The sequence below is a fragment of the Passer montanus genome, unplaced genomic scaffold (genome assembly GCF_014805655.1).
Source record: "Passer montanus isolate IOZ18808 unplaced genomic scaffold, ASM1480565v1 scaffold2, whole genome shotgun sequence".
Classification (NCBI taxonomy): Eukaryota; Metazoa; Chordata; class Aves; order Passeriformes; family Passeridae; genus Passer; species Passer montanus.
The window spans coordinates 21998760-22019532 of NW_024366591.1; positions in this window are offsets into that span (position 1 = coordinate 21998760).

The following is a 20773-nucleotide window of genomic DNA, read 5'->3' on the forward strand; positions in this document are numbered from 1 at the left end:
TTGCCATTACCTATTAGCAAAAAATGGTAAACGTGGCAAATATTTGAACACCTTGCCTATGGAGGTTTTATTACTGCCATAAATTAGCTGTCCTGTTGAAGCAATCTTTAGCCTGATTTTATATTGCTCTATGACTCCCTATTGGTTGATAATGAACATGAATCATAAACCCCACAGAAACTTCTTATTTTGTATGCAGTTCACATTCATGAGACACTGATACAAACATCTGGCACAAGGAACAAGGCATTGGAAAATGAGGCCTAAGAGAGTCGTATATTGTGAAGTATGTTTCACACACTTCCATGAAACCCTCAAATATGTAATCCCTAAACACATTTATCATCTGCAGTTCCTACTGTTTTAGAGATTGCAAAAGACAGAGCTGACTAATTGCCTTTGTAATATCCACAGATATCAGTAACAGAAGAAGGGATAAAAACTGACATCTTCATTTCCACCACCTCTCTTCACTATCACCTAGTTTACCTAATTTCTCATATACTCATCCTCTAGATTTTTTTTTTTAAATCTGTTGTGTTTGGTAAATGTAAAAGCAATAGGTAAAGGGTCTGTTCACTGTGCAGCCTCATAAGGCAGAGAACTATGAGGTAAGTGAGCTCCCCAGCACGACAATTTGCTGCCTCTCCTGACGGCTGCAGAAGCGTGTTCAGGGATGTGAGGGCTGTCAGAATGCAGCTCTTGTCAGTACTTGCAGTCATTTGCATGTGCTGGTGGGAGGAAGTTTAAATTACCGAAATTCCTAACTATGAGTTGCATTCTCTAGAACTCAGAGTGGGAGTTGCCTTCCGGTAGGAGAATAGTACAGTGTTTTTTGTAATAGATTCATTACTTAAGATGTTTACAAAATGTACCAGAGGCATAATAATTAATTTATCAAGGTACGTTAAAATGGAGGGAGGCAAAGATCTGCAGAATGTATAGACTCAGAAAAATTCAGGCTGGGTTCTGAGCCAACCTTGTGGAGTTTAGCGTCTCACTGAAATGGAATAGCAGATGAATGCCTTTTCATTTTTTACTATCTCTGCTTGCAAGTTGCCTGGCAAACTACCTATCAAGTAGTGCTTCCCTTCTGTTTCTGTTTCCATTGTTCTTTCCTTTTTCTTTTAAACTTTTCAACTCTCTTTTCTTCAATCCTCTCTCTTACTCTTTTTTTTTTTTATATATTCTCCTGGAACTTAATTAAAACTTCAAAAATTATGGACTAATAGTAGTTTCAAGTATTTCTGTTTTCTTCAAATTTCAAAGCTTTCATTAGTCTCACAGTGTAACAGATGTCATAACAGTTTTATTTAATGTAAATTGTAAAATTCCTTGCAATAAGTAAATAACTTATGATCAGTTTTACAGGTCTTTGGGTGAAGGAGGAGCTACGAGCTATCAGTGCTAGGAAAAGCTGGGAGCATAACAGAGCTTTCCCTTTGGGCTCAGCTGCAAGGCTCTTAGGCTCCTCCAGTCTGCCAGTGAGTGTGTCCTGCCATTTCAAACTATTATTAGCATATATAACATTTTAAAGTATTTGATATTGAGACTGACTACTGCTTGAACTGCTCTGTGCCAGAAGTGGTACATTTAATTGGGTTTTTATTTAAGCTGGAAGTGATGTCTTTGACCTTCCTAAGTAATTGTGAAAAGCCATTTTTTCTTTGAACCTTCATTGCAGGCATGGATTATTAGGAGACAGAAGCCAGTGTAAAGAAGAAGGAAATTAAGATTTAGTTTCTTTTATGAATAAAAAGAATGATAAAAGCCTGCTCTTAGTAGTGTGTTTTCTTACTGAAGTGCAAAGTAAGAGTAATTAGAGTAGCAAGTAAATAGTTAAATTTCAGGCAGCACAGGCTTACATGAACTGATGTACCATTTACATCCCTCCTAAAGTTTCAGAATAATAAATGTAATGTGTGCTATAGTGCTTTCTTTTGTCAATAACTGCTGTATGGATGGCTTAAAACCAGCCTTGAATTAATTCTGGATTGACATACAGTCTGGGAATAAGCTCACAAGAACAATACAACACTGCCAACCACTCGATGATGGCACAAACAGCTTTGACAATTAGCACAATGTGGAGGCAGAACACAATGTCCTGCAGTGCAGATCTTGGCCCCAGGACCAGCCCACTGTTTCTCCAGGACCATCCTGCACTGAAAAATAAATTCCCTGGCTGTTTATAAAGGTGCTATTAGATAACACTGCTACTTAAAGAGAAGATCCTGCTCTCACCAACCTACACACACCTCTGCACTACCAGCTCCTGCTCCCCCTTTTCCCCTTAGCTGGTTCCATTTTACTGCACAGTGAGTCAATTCAGGTCACTAAGCTGGCAGAAAACAAATTCAGCAATAAAAAAAGAGAAATAGTTTTGCTGCAGATTAGACTTGGACAAACTCATTATGTGATGAGTACCAGAGCGTGATCTGGAAAGAAGTGAAGACAGTGGCCTGAAGCAGAAGTTCTGTATCCTGGGGAGCAGGATCCCTTCTTTTGAAGTCAACAAGCCTGCTTCAGCTGTAACACATAAGCCCAAGAACACACTACATGTGTACATGTACATGTACTACACTACATGTAGTGCATGTGCATTACAGGGAGGGAATAAATTCTGTTTGCTTGTCTGTCCTTTCAGAGGTACTCACAGTACTACAGGTCATGTTGTGACCATGTACTCACAGTAAATATTGGGACTGTTAATCATTTTGAAACCCTCTAATTCATATCTGTGAGGTAGACTGGGTAAAATAAGCACACAGCCTCTTGCTGTGCACCACACTCAAAAGCTGAGTGATCCACATCAAAATGTGCTCTCTCCCATAGGAGGTAGCTCCTGGGGTGGTGTGGGTGTGTGTCTTCCATTTTCCACATCCCCTCCAGGACAGGCTCCCTGGCAGCCTACTCACAGCACATCCACAAAATCGGATTCATTACCTGATGTACAATAAGCCAATAATTACACACTCAAAGGGGGTGCCCCACTTTAATTGATAAAAGGTATGTCCTGCCTTGGAGATGGAGATCAACTCTGAAAAGGGTGTGTCCTATTAAAAACATTATAGTATTGTGTAGTATACATATAATCTGTGGACAGTTTAGGACTAGACAGTCTCATAAAAAGCAGTTATTCATTGTATTCTAGTGCATATGATCCTGAATGGAGAGGGGGCCCATCCATATCACTATCACGACCATCTCATTCCACCGGAGTACAAATCCTCTTGGATGCTATCAAAGGCAGGCAATAGGATAAAATCCATTCCTTCTCTGTGAATCAGTCTAGTGGCAGTGTCCTGCACTGCATATGTGACACTGAAGCTGATTTCTTTTCAGCTAGTGAGATTGGAATTTTTTTTTGGTGTTCTCGTGGAATGCATCTGAACATTTCCATGCATATCTGTGTAGAGAAGGTGCATATTTGGAAAGGAAATTTAACATGAACATAGCTGTCAGCAGCTAAATTTAAATTTTTTGTCTTTTGCAAACTAACTGTTATGATACAGAGCACAGTAAGAAATTAAAGCTCATTCTCTGTAAACAGGACTAATATTTTGTTTCTGACTTCATGTGATTATCATGAAGCTGCGTAAATGAAAAGAATATTGAGTTCCTAAGTGCAGACTTTTGTTAAGTGTATACTTAATTTTCTGTGACAATCAGCCCAAAATGATAATAATCATGTAGAATAATTGTCTTGCAAAAAGCATATGAAATGTGAAACTGAGGTGCTCTGGATGCTGTTAGAAGAAAATGGAGGACGTAAGTAGTTTGGGAATTAAGGTAAAGGTTCTTTGCATGGGAATTGATTGTTTCTCCATGTTCTGACCTCATCACTCCTGCTGCACCTGAAATCTGTTCAGAGTCACAGAGCAACCAGTTGCTGCTCACCTCGCTGTGACCTGTGCAGTCAAAAGCTGCCTTTTTGTGCAACAGAAAACAGCTCTTACAGAAGCACACACTACTGAGGCCAGAGCTTGTGTTGGGAAATTCAGCTTTCTGCCACCTCCTGTCAGTCTTTACCTTTTTGTTTGAATACTATCTGCTCCTGAGTGTTCTCATTTCCAAACTGCTGGGAACATGAGTCTCCACAGAGCAAAGCACTTAGCAGTAGACCTGGTTCAAAGCTTTTTAGATGGAAATCAGAGGGAGATTTGTGTTTACTTATTTAGGACTCCCGTGGGTCTTAGCAGAATGTGACAGCAGTCCCAGCAACAGAAAATCACGATGGCTCTGGCAGTCTCCTGAGAAACGGGAAATGCAGAGTAGGGCTTGCTTTCCCAGATTCCAACAAGAATCCTAATGGGAATCTTCTAGAAAAAGAGATCATGTTCATGTTGCAGAAGTCCCAGTGGTGTGGTAGCAGTGCCAGTGCTGCTGAGGCTCTGCAGAGCCCTATTTGGAAGCACCGGGTGCACTGTCAGTGTTGCCTGGTGTGCCTTTGGGGTGTGTATGTACACAGGACTGGGAGCCTGGGTACTGGGACTAATATCTGGGGTTTGGTGCTCATAAAACAAACACTGACAGAGACAGACCAGAAAGAATAAGAAAAGCATTATGGACTGAAACTAGATTCTTTATTTCAGTGCAGAACAGAGAAATGGAAGTTACTTTGCTTTGAATGAAAGTACTGAAACTAAAAAAATGAAGCAGATAAAATACATTTGTGTAGTACTAGGAATCCTTGGATACCAAAGCAGTGAAAAATTATAGCTATTATGCTGCAGCATTCAAAAAATATTTCCATATCTTTAAACTAATGCACTGCTACCTTGATTTATGATATATCACTGGTAATTTAGTTTCCAGCAGTATAAGATACTACCACTGAAAATACTGTCTTAGCAGTCAGTCTTTTATCCAGTGATTTCTTCATGTTTAAAATGCATTGATACGGAAGTAACACTCTGTAGCAAGCCAGTTCTCCCAAACCCCAACAAAATCAGTCTCATTTTTCTACCAAAAGAATGAATTTGATAAATTTTGGTAATTACACTGCCTTTTGGTTACGTATAGTAATACTGTAAATAGTAGCACCAGTTCACAATCAACTAGCATGAACTCATTGTATTAAGGTAATGAGAAAATACTTTTTAAAGAAAAAAAAAAAAGATTGCTACACTGTCATCCTGCAGCACCAAACACAATGGCTGCTCAGGATTGGGCTTTTTCAATTACAGTACTGTTTTTCAGCTTGAACCAGGACAAGTAATTTGTTTTCCTATTAGATGTAGATGATTACATCTTCAAAGGTACCAAAGCAAACTGACATAGTGGTTTGCAGCAGAGTTAATAGCCTAATTTACTGATTCAGGGATGCTTTTCTAAATAATAAGCATTAATTACACAGGTATTGCTGTGAACGAAGCCCATTGTCCAAAGGAAGCACTTTTCTTGTCTAATTAAAAGCCTTTACATAGGAATACGTTTTTAGAATGGATTTGAATAGCTGCTGTGCAAGTTATTAAAAATCCTATGCCTTCCTGCTCACACTTGTACCAACACAAAAAAAAAATTAATAAACATGAAGTAAAATGTGGCACCATTTAGAAATAATGTGTCAAAAAAAAAGCTAGGTATATCCTAGCTCTGTGCTGGGACATCCTGCTTCCTTTGGTGGGGAGGAAAATAAAGGTGTAAGTAATGGAATAACTTCCCTCTTTTGCAAGTGTTCAAAGAAAATCAATAGGTGCATTTGGTGGATAATGTGGTCTTTTTTTGTATTCATAGTCTTCTCCCAAACTGTAGTGGATAAAGACTGTGTAAGACTACTGTTCTACTGTAAGTTATGGGCTTGGCTGCTTTTTCAAGGCAAAATCAATGAGTGTCTCCTAAGATCATGTTGAAAAGGAACATCTTTTTATTAAAGTGTTTGTGCAGTATGAATGCATGTGCCATGATTTCCAACCGGCCTTTCCAGAACAGCGTTTCCAGTGGCTGCAGTTGTTAATGCTGCTGAGCTGTCCTTTCTCTTGATCTGCAAGTGGCGAGCTTTAGCCACACCACAAGCTCCAAGCTCCCCCCTGCGGCACCACAAATTTTATTGTGCAAGGAACACACTTTGCTTTGAGAAATTGGTAAGCAAGACCTCTGAACTTTGAGAAAGTATTTGAGCCTATGCTGGAATGATTTGGATACAGCCCACCCTCCTGGGCAGACCTCTGCATCAGGGCAGGTGAGCCCAGGGGTTTGCTTGTGTAGCTGGGTCTAGCTTAAGTTCTTTTGAGTAGAGGTGAGGTAGCAGACCAGGGAAGCATGAGTGAAGGAGGGTGTGTGCCACATCACTATTTATTTGTATTTTCTTTTTAAACAGTAAAGTCTTGTAGACCTTCAAGCCTTAATTTGAGTTCCTCTACCATGATTGTATCCACTGGATTTGTTTAGTTTCTTTCCCCACAGAAGTGAGAATAAAACCAGGTCACTCATCTTTCACAGCCCTTCTTCTGTTAAAAATATTCTAAATAGTGCACTTTATGTTCAGCGATATCTAAGAGAATAGTAATTTACTGGTGAAAAATAGACACTCACCTGATCATCACTACCTGCTGCCATCTCCCAGTAAAAGGAGTGCAGTTCTTGGGCTGAGAGATGGCAGTCATCCTGTGTGAAGAGAAGTGTGTTTCTGATGTTTTCTTTTGCTGTGTGAGGGTAGCACAGGGTGCAATACATTTTATGTTCTGTTTCACAGCAGCCTTTCTTGACAGCAGTGGATGTGGAACTTTGAAAGTCAGATTATGGACAGAAGTAAAATGTTATGATCCAATCCATGGTCTTCCTAAGATATGGTGGCCAGCTGTTTCCATTTGTGCTGACAAATCTTTATGCCTCCGTTTACACAGAAAGTAGACTTGACTATTATAGATCATTAGAGCATTTCCCTTAAAGAGAGGAATTTTCAGTTTCTTTCCAATAGGACTAATAGATGAAAGTGTTACCATATTCTTATAATCCTTATTCTTGGTTTTGGTGAGTGACTTTAAAATTTCTGAAACAAAATAGTTAGGTGAATTTACATTAAGAGAACAGGATCTTGCTGTCTTCCATCTGGCTCTTCCTTCCAACCTTGTTCACTGGGGTAATTCCAGAACATTTCTCATCTCTAGTTCCATCAGGACTAGAACAGTGTCTTGTTAGGTTTGAGCTGCTAGGTATTAAAGACTTCGAAAAATTGTGCCAAAAGGAGCTGGAACTCTCTTCCATCTTTATTTATGTCTATACATAAATTACAGATTATGATTCTGTAGCTTGCCTTACTTCAGAGACACTTCACTGTGGCTGACAGTAGTTGCTGTAGTCAAGTTGGGAAAAAATATGTTGATGCAATTTTGGCTTGATGTGGTACCTTTAGGTCAGGTTTTAAAATCTGTGCCTGAGTTTCTTCAGTAACTTTAAGAGATTTCAGAAATGGATGCTTTGTCCTCTTGGTTAGGACAAGGGAGTGAGAAGCCTCTTTTCAGAGGGTGCTTTTAAACTGAAAAGCACCTTCTTGGGCCATTGCCCTGTTTCTTCCTGTTCTCTCACAAATTCCTAGAGTCATCCCATGATTCAACCTGTGGTTATGATCAGACTGGTTTTGATTTATGTGTGCTCTGTGCCACTACTGAGAAGAGAGAGAAAACTGCTTAAAATATAAAGTCTATTTTATAGCATGACAGTTTATATCAAATTAAGAAAATGGAATTCAACATGATAAAACTACTTGATGCCTTTTAAAACTATTTTTGTTTAAGATCACTGGATTCTCCTGAAGAATCAGACATTTTTCTGTTTTAGTAGTATTGTCTTGAAAACTCCTGTTTTAACTTGATTTGGAGCGTTGTCGCTCCTTGCACTTTAGCCATTCACCAGAAGGTGGGGCTTAAGGTATTGTCAGTGAGCTAGAACTGAAGGAATTTCACAAAATCCTTTGGATTGGAGAGTTTGGAATGTGTATTATCTCCTCCCTGTTTTGCAGAGGAAATCCTGGATCAGCGTGACAGCTCCTCAGGCACCTCACACTCAGGAATCTTAGTGGTCCCAGACTGTCTGTACCAGCACAATCTAATTAAGCTAAAATATCATCACCTAAGACACATCAAAGAACAGAATCATTGTACCAAAAATGAGGATCATTGTGCCCCTGGAGATGCCAGTGGTGTTCTTTGGGATTACTGGGAAAGTAATGAATGGGAGAGAGAGGAGTGTTTGCCTCAGGTTTCTGCCCCGGTGCCAGCAGGCACCGCTGTTACAGAATGTAGAACAGTTTGGGTTGGAAGGGTCCTTAGAGCTCACGCAGTTCCAGCTCCCATGCCATAGGCAGGGACACCTTCCACTAGACCAGGCTGCTCAAAGCCCTGTCCAGCCTGGCCTTGACTTGTGTCCCCATGGGCCAGAAGCTGCTCAGCTTGATTCCTGTGTGGGGGTTTGCAATGCTGGGCTCTACACACCTCTTGGCAATCTTAGGCTCATGCAAGCTCCCAGGGAAGACTCTCTCTGGCCTTGAGGTGGAGTTAACTTGTCAGCTGCAATCATTGCACTGCAGTAGCAGAAAGCCTTTTGGACAGCAGGGACCCAAACCCCACAGTGCCTCGGGGAGCAGTGTCTCAGATGTTGAACCTGAATCAATTTTCTGTGACGCTGTGACAGAGCAGCAGGGGTACTTAAGGGTGTCTGCAGTGACGTGTGTTACAAGGATAGGATGCTGCACACCAATGGGCTGCATGGAAAAGAGCATTCTCCTGGCTTTCTGCTTATATACACAAGTTAAGTCCAGTCTGGATCATGCTAGATCATGTTTAATAGATAACTGGAAGCTGGATAGATTTGTCTAGCTGCTTTTTGGATGTACTCAGGATTAAGACTTCATACTGAAGAGTACCTAACTAAAAACATAGCATCGCCCTTAGCTTTCCTCAGCTCTAGTTTGGGAGGAAGGATATCTGCCTTCTCTGCATGATGCAGGGAGTGTTTGACTCAGAGCAGCCTTGTTCATGCTCTTTTATGAAAGACTGTTGGGGTCCAGTTATCTTTGGTGGAAGTTAATGTAGATCCTTCTCCTAGACAATGTGGATGGGATGAGATTTTACCCTTGCCCTTACATGAGCTTTCTTCTGAAAGTGTTTGACCTGAGTAGCTCCTCTCTGTAGTAGCAACTCATGTCACAGTGCCAGAAATGCCTTTTTTGGGTGAAACCAAAGTTTTACTTAGATCCTGTCTTTGTCAGTGTCCTGTCTTTGGGAATGGCTAAAGGCTTATGCCTAGGGAAGAGAAGAAGACTAGAGCAAATGTATAGCAATTGTTCCCTGCAGTACTTCTCTGATCAGCAGTGATTTCCAGCTGACGGATTCATTGAACTAGAGATGCTTCCTTTATGTTCAACTGCCCTTTTAGAGACTTGGAACAATCCTAGTGGGCAGTTTTCCCAGACCCTGTTAGTCCTGAGGCTCAATTCCCACCACCTCAACTGAGAAGCTGTAATGGACCCGTTGGAAATCACTTCAGTGTTGAATGTAACAGATCCCCTTGGTTAGCCATCTCAGTGCTGACAACACTGATTAGTGAAGGTGCAGTTCCTTCAATTTTACACCATTCCAATGAATGGTGCAAAATCATTTGCTCAAAATAGCAAAACCCAAAAGGGGTGGCAAAAATTTTGACCTATTGAACCAGAATGAGTGGTTCAGTGTCCTCATGAAAAGAAATTAAAAATAGTTTTCTGCCTCTTTTATTTCAAAACAATAGACTTATCTCTGTTTCAATTACATGTCCTTTTTGAAGAGTGAAGATAAGTTCTGCTGTGTATTCAAAACATTAATCTCTTTCCTATCCTGAAAAACAATCAATAGGCTCAAAGCACTATTGGCACCTAGCAGTAGCTAACCACAGCTGAGAGTGAGGTTAAAAAGGCCAACCCACTTGCTCAGGAAGTTTTTGAGACAAATCTGAAACAGAGGGTTCCTGTCTGGCAACAAAGAATAAATTAAGTGTTTTTCTTAGCTCTTAAAATGCATTTAAATGCCATCATTCTCATGGGGAAAATTGGTTTCTGAAAAGAATTTGCGTTAAGATTATCTTTGTACCCACTTCTTTAGAAAAATGAGTTAATTGTCATTTATTTTCATAATCACTGTGCCAAGTATTCCAAGTATGAGGAAATACTGAATTCTGCATCCAACTTGCAGCAGCAGATTCGCTCCAGACAGCCTCATCTCCCAGCAAATTGATGGCTGTTCCTCTTGCAGAGCAGCTTGGATGGAGTGCTGCAGCCCTTACTCTGAGGCAGACCTGCTATAGACCTTGTTTGTTCTGGTGCTGCCAGCAGGGGTGGTCTAGATCTTCCAGGTTCCATATAGTAGGAGAAAAGAGATTAACCCTGCCAAGAAGTACAGGTAAAATAAAGAAAGACATACAAAAGCAAGGGACCGGAGACTGCTGAGAAATTACCATGATGTGGTAAGGGTTTTTCAAAGGCCTGTGGAGGTCATCTAGATTACCTGGAAGTATAAATGCAAAGGGAATTAGTTACATTTCATCTCTGTCTGTCTGCAGAGGTGTTCTTGTTCAAAGTGAAGATGATCTGGTTGATGCCATTAAGCCAGTTTCACTGGATTTTTTTTTTTTTTTTTTTTTTAGTTTTCCATGGTAGACACATCATGATACTGTTCTCTTTTCCAAGCTGGGGCTGGAAGAAGGAAGGACAGAAGGAAGGGGAACCATTCTTCTAAGGGTCAGAAATGAGAGAATTAGGTACCTTGTTAAAGAGATGAGGCTTGAACAGATGTCAGCCCTTCAGAGCAATTTGTCACTTGCAGAAAATCATCACAGGAGAAAGCAAGGCAACATCAAAGGCTGAAGGATGACAGAGTCTGAGAATGGTCACCTAGGGACAGTCTGAAAGGTAAAAAGAGAAGCCTGTGATGAGGTAAAGCCAGTGAATGCTAGGAAGCAAAAGGACAAAAATAGAGTTAAGAAAATGATTGGGAGTAATGCTCTGAAGGAGGTGGGTGCAAGAGAGGACAAAACTGGAAAGAAGAAGGGCTGTGAAAGATGTAAGAAGAAATGACAGATTTTAGGGAGGCTGAGGAAGGTAAGAAAGCTGAGGCAGAAACAGTCATCCAGAGGCTGGCATAAGTAAAAGATGATATGCAGGAAAAGGGTGGAGGGGACTTAGAGGAATCTGGTGTTGACCAGTCAAACACAGAGGGCAGTGCTCAAGCAGACCAGTGAGGGGGTAGTCCATGGCAAAGGTGAGATCCATTCTAGTGGATTAATTTCTGTATGAAATGCAGACCATAGCTGCAGGGCAAATCAATGAAAGAAAGATGCCAGGTAATCAGACAGGCACCAGTGTGGAGGTGAGAGTTAGTGAGGCTGTGGTTAAAAGGCAATGATGTGAGGGAAAGGTGATGACCTCCAAGTTGTGACCTCCAAGAGAGGTCATGCAAGAGTTATGGCACAGCAGTGTCAGAGAAGTTGGATGAATTGGTAATGATGGGAAGAGGGTGAGAAAGAGTAGGAAGGTGTTGGAATTATTGATAATGAGAAGAAAAGCCCAGCAACTTCTTTGCACTTTTTTATCCCTGGAATAATTAAATGCTAAGAAAGATGTGGGAAAGAAAAGGAAGAAGTACAGTGACCACAAGAATGAAGAAATGGTGAGATGCTATTTGAGGATAAAGAGGGAGAAGTTAATAAAAAGGAAGGAAATATGATTAGGGAAAGGAAAACTGAAGGTAGACAAAACAGTCTGGTGCTGGAGAGGACAGGGAGGCAGGTGCAGTTGGAAAAGACCTTTTGAAAATGCTACTTGGACTCCAGGGTTCTGACAATTCTGAACAGAAGGGGAGGAAAATGCAGGTCCCTGTGACTCAGAGGTGACTCTGGCATCTGCAATGTGCTCAAACCACTGCTAGTTCTTCCTGAGACAGGCTGAGTTCCTTCTCCCTTTGTGGTACTTGAATCCCAACAGTCCATAATCCACAGTCCCATGATACATGTGTCAAATAAAAGTACATTGTCTCTGAAGTAGAGAGAAAACTTCATCAATGCAAAGCTTAATGATAGAACAGCCTGAAAGACACAAATACCCCAGAAGAGCTTTGCCCTGTGCTGTTTCCAAACTGTTTTCAAGTATGCAGAGCCACCATGCTTTGAAAAAACTTTTCTTCTGAGGCAACAGCAACAGAGCTGTGCCCCTCACAGCACGGCAGTGTCACGTTCAACAGAGCATCCTCCATGCCTGGGGCACGGGCACAGCTGCCCTGTGTTGGTAGTTGTCTTCCAGCCCCACTGGGCAGCCCCAGGTGTGCCCAGGGGCAATTCTGCCCTCTGAGCTGCCCCTGTGAGATCAGCCAGGCAACCCTGGGCTACTCTGGGGGCATCCATCTCAGGGAAACCTTCAGGTGACAAGTCCTAAGAGCCAAATATCAACAGTGCCTGCTGCTGAGCTCAGGAGCAGGAGCAGCCAGCTCATGAAGGGTGGCATCCAGGGCTGCGCATAGATCTGGCCTTCCTCATGGCCCTGGTGACAGGAAGACCATTCATGAAGAAATCAGGCACAACCCTTCAATGTTTTGAGGATCTGCTTGTGCAATGGCAGCATTGTTTCCAGTCACCAGGCTGACATGAAGATTTAGGCAATGGAGCTGCTCAGCAGGAGGGCCCTTTCTGAGGAAGAGGAAGCACAAATATCTCAGTGCTGCTGGAGGCTTGCTTGGAGTGTGCGAGGAACCTGTGGGGCTTTGGCTAATTCCTACATGCAAAATGAGCAGGAGGGAGGATGCCTTGGCCAGGATTCCCCTTTAAAGAGAACCTTAAATAGCCTGCTCTGTGCATGGGCCAGAGAATTTAATAGGTCTGAGCGATGCTTTATGCTCATCAAGCAGCATTTTGTAAAGCTGTTTGAGAAACCCTGACTTGAAAATATATATAACATTGGGGGGAGGAGAGGGGGATGGTGAATAATATTTTGGGGATGATTTCTTGACCTCAGAAAGTTAATTTATTCTTCTTTTCTGTTTAATTAATGAAAAATCATGTCTGTTCCACACTTTTTCAATTATCTGTTCAAGATCTGCAACCACAAATATTTTAAGTCTACGCAAGTCACCCTAAAGGTTGAAAATCCTTTATCTTTCTTCCAAATATCAGTAGATACACCCACAGTTAATTTCAGGTCTAAAATACCACAGATGCAAAGTCACCTCACTCTGCAGATCACCATCTGCACTTTACCATGTTGTCAGGGTACTGTTACTGAGGGATAATGTGACCTCAGCAATGTGACTGACAGTAAATTCACAGGGTCACGCTGTGTAGCAAATGGAAGAATTAGTCTTGACTAGTGAGATGCCTCTCTGCCTTGTAGCTGTCAAAATCAAACACTAGTTTGAAATTCATTGCACTGGGTGCCTGCCAGAAAATGCAGTGCAATGCAGTTTATTTGAATTCCAAGTATCCTGAGTAGGGCTGAAGCTGGAGTAAACAATATCCCTAAAAAAACACTGTGAGGGCAAGGCAGTTATAGTCATTAAGGAAACAGTAAGCCTAAACTGTGATCAATCCTAGTTACTTTCTTGCCAAATAGAGCTGTAACAATAGCCTTCTCTTTTAGGATTAGGATCTCAGAGAACAAATATCCTCTACTGCTGTAAAATTACAGTTGTCTTCTCACTCCTAAGTTTCCAGGAACATGAGTTTAATGGAGGTGCCTATCAGGAATGGGCTGTCACTCGCTCCTAGTGGTGGGGCAAGGGGAGTGTTAGGGCAAACAAGTTGGACAACTTTGTAAGTCAGTGGAGTTTATAAGGGCCCAGCAAACATTTATTGGTTGGGAGATGAATCCTCCTAGGCGCTCAAATTCACAAAGAACATCCTCTCAGAATCCTGTGACTGCTGACTTTGGTGGGAGCTCTTTCCTCACAGGACCAGAGCTCCCCATCTCTGTCTCCATCCCCATCCCAGTCACCCTTCCTGTGCCAGCAGCCCATGAATGTCCCTGCAATCACTGCTCTGGGCTGCTGGCCATGGTCTCATCAGACAAAGAGGAGCAGTAAGGATAACCCCTCCTGGACTATGTCCTTAATGCTCCTAGTTTCTGTCAGAGTAGCTGACTGCTGTAGGAGTTAAGGAGAGGAAGGTGAAAATGGGGGTCTACAAGTCCTAAACTCTTCATCACCCAGACAGGCTGTGCTGCAGGGCCTGTCCATGCAACTCAGATGGCCTCTACCCCCTGAAGTTGTCACAAAAATCTGCTTATTTTGGAAAAATGGCAAAAGTCAGGGTTTTGTGTAGAGCCTCAAACTCACAGAGTGTCTACTGGAAGCTTTTTTTTCCCTATGTCTCAAAGTTACCACCATCTGCAGTGTGGGAGGTACAAGCACCATGTGGGAATGGCAGCTTAGAATCCCTACACGTGCCTTTCCAGTTCAGTGCTCTTCCACTGTGGAGGGCTCAGTACAGAGGGATGAGGCATTTTCCTGTTTTAGAAGCAGCCACAATCATGTTTTATTTGGAAGAACCCACAGTAAGAGTGGCCAAATTGACACACCTTTGATTAGACTGCTGCTTGCCATGATGAAGCTTTCGGGACTCGACACTTCATTGTGCTGGCTGAGCTTTAGCAGCTGAATGGCCTTGAACCTGGACAGACAGTGTTGCATCTCTGATGGCGCCCATCTTCAAAGCCTGTGTCAATCAGTCTCTCTCCTGACAGTTCCAGGGTGTGAAAACTGATGTCCAGGCATCACACTGGCAGAGATCCTGTACCACTGGGGATTGCATGCTTCAGGCAGTCAACAGCACCCAGGTTTGACATGCTGCTGGACTTGGGTTTTGTGACACCAGGCAGGAACACAGGGAACTTGTTCCTGAGGCTTTAAATACAAATTTTGCAAAGACTTTCATAAGTAGCACTTACATTCTGCTATTTTAATGCTGACTAGTTGCAGTGTTGAAAGGTGCTTGGCAAGGCAGCAATGGCTGAGTTATATCAACTCAGTCTCACCAAGAGATGAGGAATAGGGGATCATGACATGGCATTATTACATTCACTGTTCTGACAAAACTGCATGGTAGATTAACACAGCTCTCTATATATGCATAAACACTCAAAGGAAAATATTAATTTACTCCAGAAGCTGAAGCAGTTGAATGGAGAGGTGCAGCATTACTGCCACCCTCTATTGTGGTATGTGACAAGGGGTGGGAGAATTACAGGCATGGTTTCTGTGAGAAGCTGCTGGAAGCTTCCCCATGTCTGATAGAGCCAATGCCAACCAGCTCAAGAACAGATCTGCCAGTAGTAAAGGTTGAACCCATGAGTAACAGTGGCAGCATTTCTGGGATGACGTGTTTAAGAAGGGAAAAAATGGCACAACAGCAATTTCAGCCAGAGAAATGAGAATATATGAGAGAAATAGCTCTGCAGGCACCCAGGTTAGTGAAGGAGCAGAAGGAGAAGGTACCAAGTACCTGAGCACAGGTTCCCCTGAAGCTCCTGGTGAAGACCCCTTGGGAAGCACTGGAGCAGGCTCCTGGAAGAAACTGTGGACCCATGGGGAGAGAGAGAAGCTCACAGTGGAGCAGGTTTGCTGGCAGGACTTGTGACCCAGCTCCAGAACACTGGAGTAGTCTGTTCCTGAAGGACTGTATCCTGTGGAGGGGACCCACACTGGAGCAATTCATGCAGCCTGTGGGAAGAACTCACACTGGAGAAGTTAATGGAAGAGTGTCTTCTGGGGGAGAGACCCCACATTGGAGCAGAGGAGGAGTGTGAGGAATCCTTCTCTACAGAGGAAGGAGCAGCAGAGATAATGTGCTGAACTGACCACAGCCTCATTTCCTGTGTCCCTGTTCTGCAGTGAGGGAGGAGGTAGAGAAAAGCTGAGTAAAGTAAGCTGGTAAAGAAGAGAGGGGTAGGGGGGAGGTGGTTTGCTTTTATTTCTCATTACCCTACTCTGATTTGATTTGTAATAAACAAATTAATTTTCCCAAGCCAAGCTTGTTTGCCCATGACTGTAACTCTTGAGTGATCTCTCCCTACTCTCATCTCAACCCATGAGCCTTTTGCTATGTTTTCTCTCCCCCATCCAGCTGAGGAGGGGAGTGATAGAGTGGCTCTAGTGGGCACCTGGCATCCAGAAGGAGCTGCTAAAATGGAGCTCAACAGAAGTAGTGCTGGGCACTTTGTCCATAAAAGTCATAAAATCAGAGAATCATTTAGTTTAGAAAAGACCCTTAAAATCATTGACTTCAACCAACTGAACACTGAGCACTGACATTGCTAGAGAAGAATGGCATGGAACATACATGTTTTCAGACATAACACAAGAAAAAAGGCGTGCCAGCTCTACAGCTGCCAAAAAAACTTCAGTTTCTCCTTGTTTGTTTGCAGCATTCTTTAATGACATAATCTCCTCTTCTTTAGTTTTTATTTCAATGAGTCTAGCAGATGGGCATAAAAGAATTCTGATTCCACTGACACTCATCTGGCAATTTCATTTAACTTAAGCAGGTTTTCATTTTCTTCTGGCAGGTTTTTTTTGGAATCTCTACCTAGAAGCTGGATTCGGTAAATACCCCACATATCTTCAAGAACACATGCCTAAACCATTTTGTTATTATAAAACCAGAAATCTGTCTTTTAGTTTAAGTGGGAGGGTTAGAAAAACATATAAATGTAATTAATTAACAAATACATTAAAGAATCTGTTTCCAGGCAAGTAAACCAGAAGAAAAGACAAAATTCAGCAAATAAATTATTGGCTACTTGTGATTTGTCCCTAACAAGTATATCTTCTACGCTGTCTTCTTTTTTAAAAATGAGCATTTATTTTACATGATGCAGCTATTTGTGCTTCTACCAACCTATAGCTCACACTGAAATAGGCAACCTGCAAGGAAAAGGAGTGGCTACCAGGTTTACATAGTTTTACATTACTGGAAGGTATTTCCTGTCTCTCCTTCAGTCTCTTTTCTCTGTATTAGTGACCTTCAGTAGAATTGTACACTTCAACTCAAAATAATTGCATTTTTAACATGCTTAAAACTATTTCTGTTAATTTTGGAGTAAAATACACACTTAGGCTTATGCATTTCAATATTCCTAGCATTTTGTGCAGGTTTAGTGTTAAAACAGATGCAAAACATCTACAAAAGAAGGGTCTCAGGTAGTTTAAACAAAATTGCTTGGAATGGTGGTTGCCATTAGAGTAAGTGATCAGAAACTTCTTGGCAGTGTTTAATATGGAATTCCTCCTTTCTCAAGCATAAATAAAGCAAATATCACTGGAATTTAGTAAAAGGATGCTATGTTTTCACTTGGATCTGAAACTGTGATTGCAGAGTGAGTAGAAGACACTCCACAGCAGATGTGGCTTTAGATGTTGGGTGCCTGAGCTATGCTTGTATTGTAGCCCATGCTGCCATACCTGGGCCCATGCTGGGGCTGAATCCTGCTTGCTTGTATCCAAGTGAGCTGCAGCCAGTGCTATGGAAAATTACTGGGGAGAGAAACTCTCTGTACAGAGCCCCTGAAATTGCTTATAAGTATCTTCCAATTTGGCTTACTGAATTTCTTCCTTTATATGTCTCTGCCTGCCTGTGTCTTCCATTTGTAAACCTGTCCCTACAAACCATTGGGAGTACCATTTTTATCTCACAGCCTGCAGCTCTCTTTCCTTTGCATCAATGACAAACATTCTTGTAGTCAAGAGTCAGTCAGTAAGTTTGTTCACCAAATTCAAAAAGCTGCTCCATTAGCTGGTATAAATAATAGAGCTCTACCAAAAATGAAAGGAGGTGAGGCAAGAAGCTCTGCTAGACTATGCCAGCTGAAGACCTGTTTCGATGGGTTTTCTAGAAATCCTGAAAAGAAACTGCTGGTGCACTGCATTTTCTCTGCTCAGGATTTTCCAGCATATAATGAATACTTGTCTGGCCTCGCATGGCTTCAAGAGAAGCATTTGCATAAACAAGAGAGAAAGAATCAGCAATCCCAAATATCCCTTGTTTTGGTTTAAACTATAATTTAATCTTAAATGTTACACTAATATCTACTAATACACTAATTAGCTGGGCTAATTACAGAAAATTCATGTCCTGCAAAGAAGCAAATTTCACATTGCCATAGGAACAAGTCCATACTCATTGCAGTATGGTATCTTGGTTGTTTCCTGAGTAATCCACGTTCTCAATGGAATTCCGTCTTTTAAATGAAAAACCTCCAAGACCACACAGCCTATACAGGCGAGCATAGTGGATAGTTTCATCCAGACAGATGCAGATGGATGATGAACATGCACCCCTGCATGTTCAACCCTCTGTGTCTCCTGGATGCACTTGCATAGAGCAAGCAATGAAGAAACAACTGAGGAAAATAAAATCCTTTCCAGATTTGTGTATTCTGCAAAGATTCACCCTTCCCAATACACCTATATACCATTTCCCTCTAGTTAGTAAGTGTCATGGTTTTTCCCTTTCCAGAGCTGTGATTTAAAAAGCAGCAAGTGGGCTTGAGCCTACTGAGTAATGTCAGCTTCCAAGGGAGATCCCTCTGCCACCCATGACCAGCTGGGGGTGAGGGGGGCTGTGTGGGTGCTGGAGTGGCATGCTGAGGCTGTTCCTCCTGCCTTGCCAAGTACCATTTTCTCTTAGGGCAAGCTCAGACATCCTTGTCAGGGAGTACTGCCACAGTCACATTGTTCTACTAACTACATCCCAAATGCCTGCCATGTACAACGATACCTTCCTCACACAGAACAGCTCTTGCTGCAGATTTGGATTACTGAGGATCCTACAGGCAGGATTTGGATTTCTGTGATGCTGAGATCCCTGACTCTAGTACATACTCTTTACCCAGAGTTTATTTTGACCTGAATATCCAGATCTCTCAGTGTGGCTGTTTTTGATTTTTTTCCTCTGGCTGTCATGCTTTGCTAGTGAAGTGTACTTTCTCTCAGAAGCAGCTGGTGTCCCATATGAGAATTGCATGTCTTTAACCAGTCAGTGTTCAAGTCAGTCCTTGATTCATAATCCAGAGAAGACCTTTCAAAGCTGCACTTTGGCATTCCATTCCTCACAATATGACTGATGCTATTGCACTGGGAACCACATCCTTGAGAATGCCACTTAGGAAGGAGAGAAGCAAAGCTGAAAGGGGATAATGAAGCTGTGATGCTCAAGCAGGAGGGATACAGTGTTCAGAGCAATGAGGGGTACAGTGACCAATGATGCCTGGTGTGATGCAAAGCCAGGAGGCTGCAATGGACAGCAATCTACTAAAAATGGGTATTACAGGTGTGCCTTAACTCGAGCTTCCCGAAACCCTGTCATCTAGAGGCTCCTTCTGTTTGCTATGCTGCTTGGTTTTTAAAAGCCTCTCCCAGGCTGTAGCAATCAAGTTCTAGGAGGAAATATTCCAGGAGTGGTGAAAGACAGCCTTCTGGAGATGCCCACAATTCAGGACTCCCTTTGTTTCTCCCAGTGTGGCTTCCTGATTCAGTTCTGGACTACAGTCCCTACCTTGTGCATGGCTGCTCCAGTCTCAGCTTGCTCCCAGGCTTCCTTACTGAGAGCAGTGATCACCTTGCAATGAAACAAAACCCAGGTGTAGTTCTGCAGGAGGCTCCCCCATACCCAGTGTGGTTAATCATCTGCCAGGTTTGGCTCCCTATGTCCCACAGAGCTCTCCAACACCATCCCACTGTAACATCACAGGGTATGTAGCCTACAGTGTTCTGCTGTGAACACACATTCAGCTCATCAGTTGACACTGTCTGCACCTCATTTTGGATGCTGCAAACTATGAAAATGCACATATGTAAGATACAGGGCACAAAGCATACTGTGTATTCACTGATTCCAGTGAGGACCTGGCCAGGCTGCCCCTGTGGGCTGTGGGACCCTGAGCAGCTTGGCGAGGAGGGCCAGAGTGGTGAGTAGGGCTGGAGTCGCAGAAGCAGGTATGTCCAGCAGCAGAGATGTAGCCTGAGATTTTGGAGCTGCTCTGTGCCTGTCCTCCGTGCGCTCAGCCATGGAGCTGTGTGGCAGCATGCGAAAGCCAGTGTCTGGGCAGAAGCAGGTGTGGAGCCAGATTCCTGTGCAAACCCTGCCCCTATTATTTGCCTTCCTTTCATTTGTACTTTTGTTTGTTTGGTTTGTTTGTTTCTTTGTTTTTCCCCAAAAATATGGTGTTTATTTTTCCCAGTATCGTTTGTCTCCCTTCATAGCAGGCAAGAACTTTTATGCCCATTTAGTTTTGTTTTGGTTTTGTTTTTGCTTCGTTTCCACAGCAGAGGACCCATTATTAATTGTTACAGAAATATCCTTCAGCAATGCAGCAAAAATTAGATGGGCTGGAGGGTTGTAGGAAGAGCCAGACAAGTCGGACTGCGAAGTGCCTTGTAGATCTAACAGTGCATCTCTCCAGTGCAAGGCTGCTGAGGCAAAAAACCCGGCCCGATATGGGGTGGAAGTTCGGAAAGAACACAAGATGATGTGAAGAAGCCAGCCCGGTACAGAAAGTTCTGTATAGTGAACCCTGTGCCCACGCAGGACTGAATACCCACCGCAGCTGGGAGGGCACAGTGCCACCAGGGAGAAGACAGCAGGCAGCACGAGGGTGCGGGTAACACGCGTGGGCCAGCTGAAATTCCCCTGGGTGCGAGGGGCAGGCTCGGAGCTCATCCGAGCGGAGACGCTTCCCGAAGGAGCCAGGTGCGCTCACGCCAGGGCGGGGGATGCTGCGGGCGCTGGCGGCCGGGGCGGGCCGGGCCGCGGGGGGCGG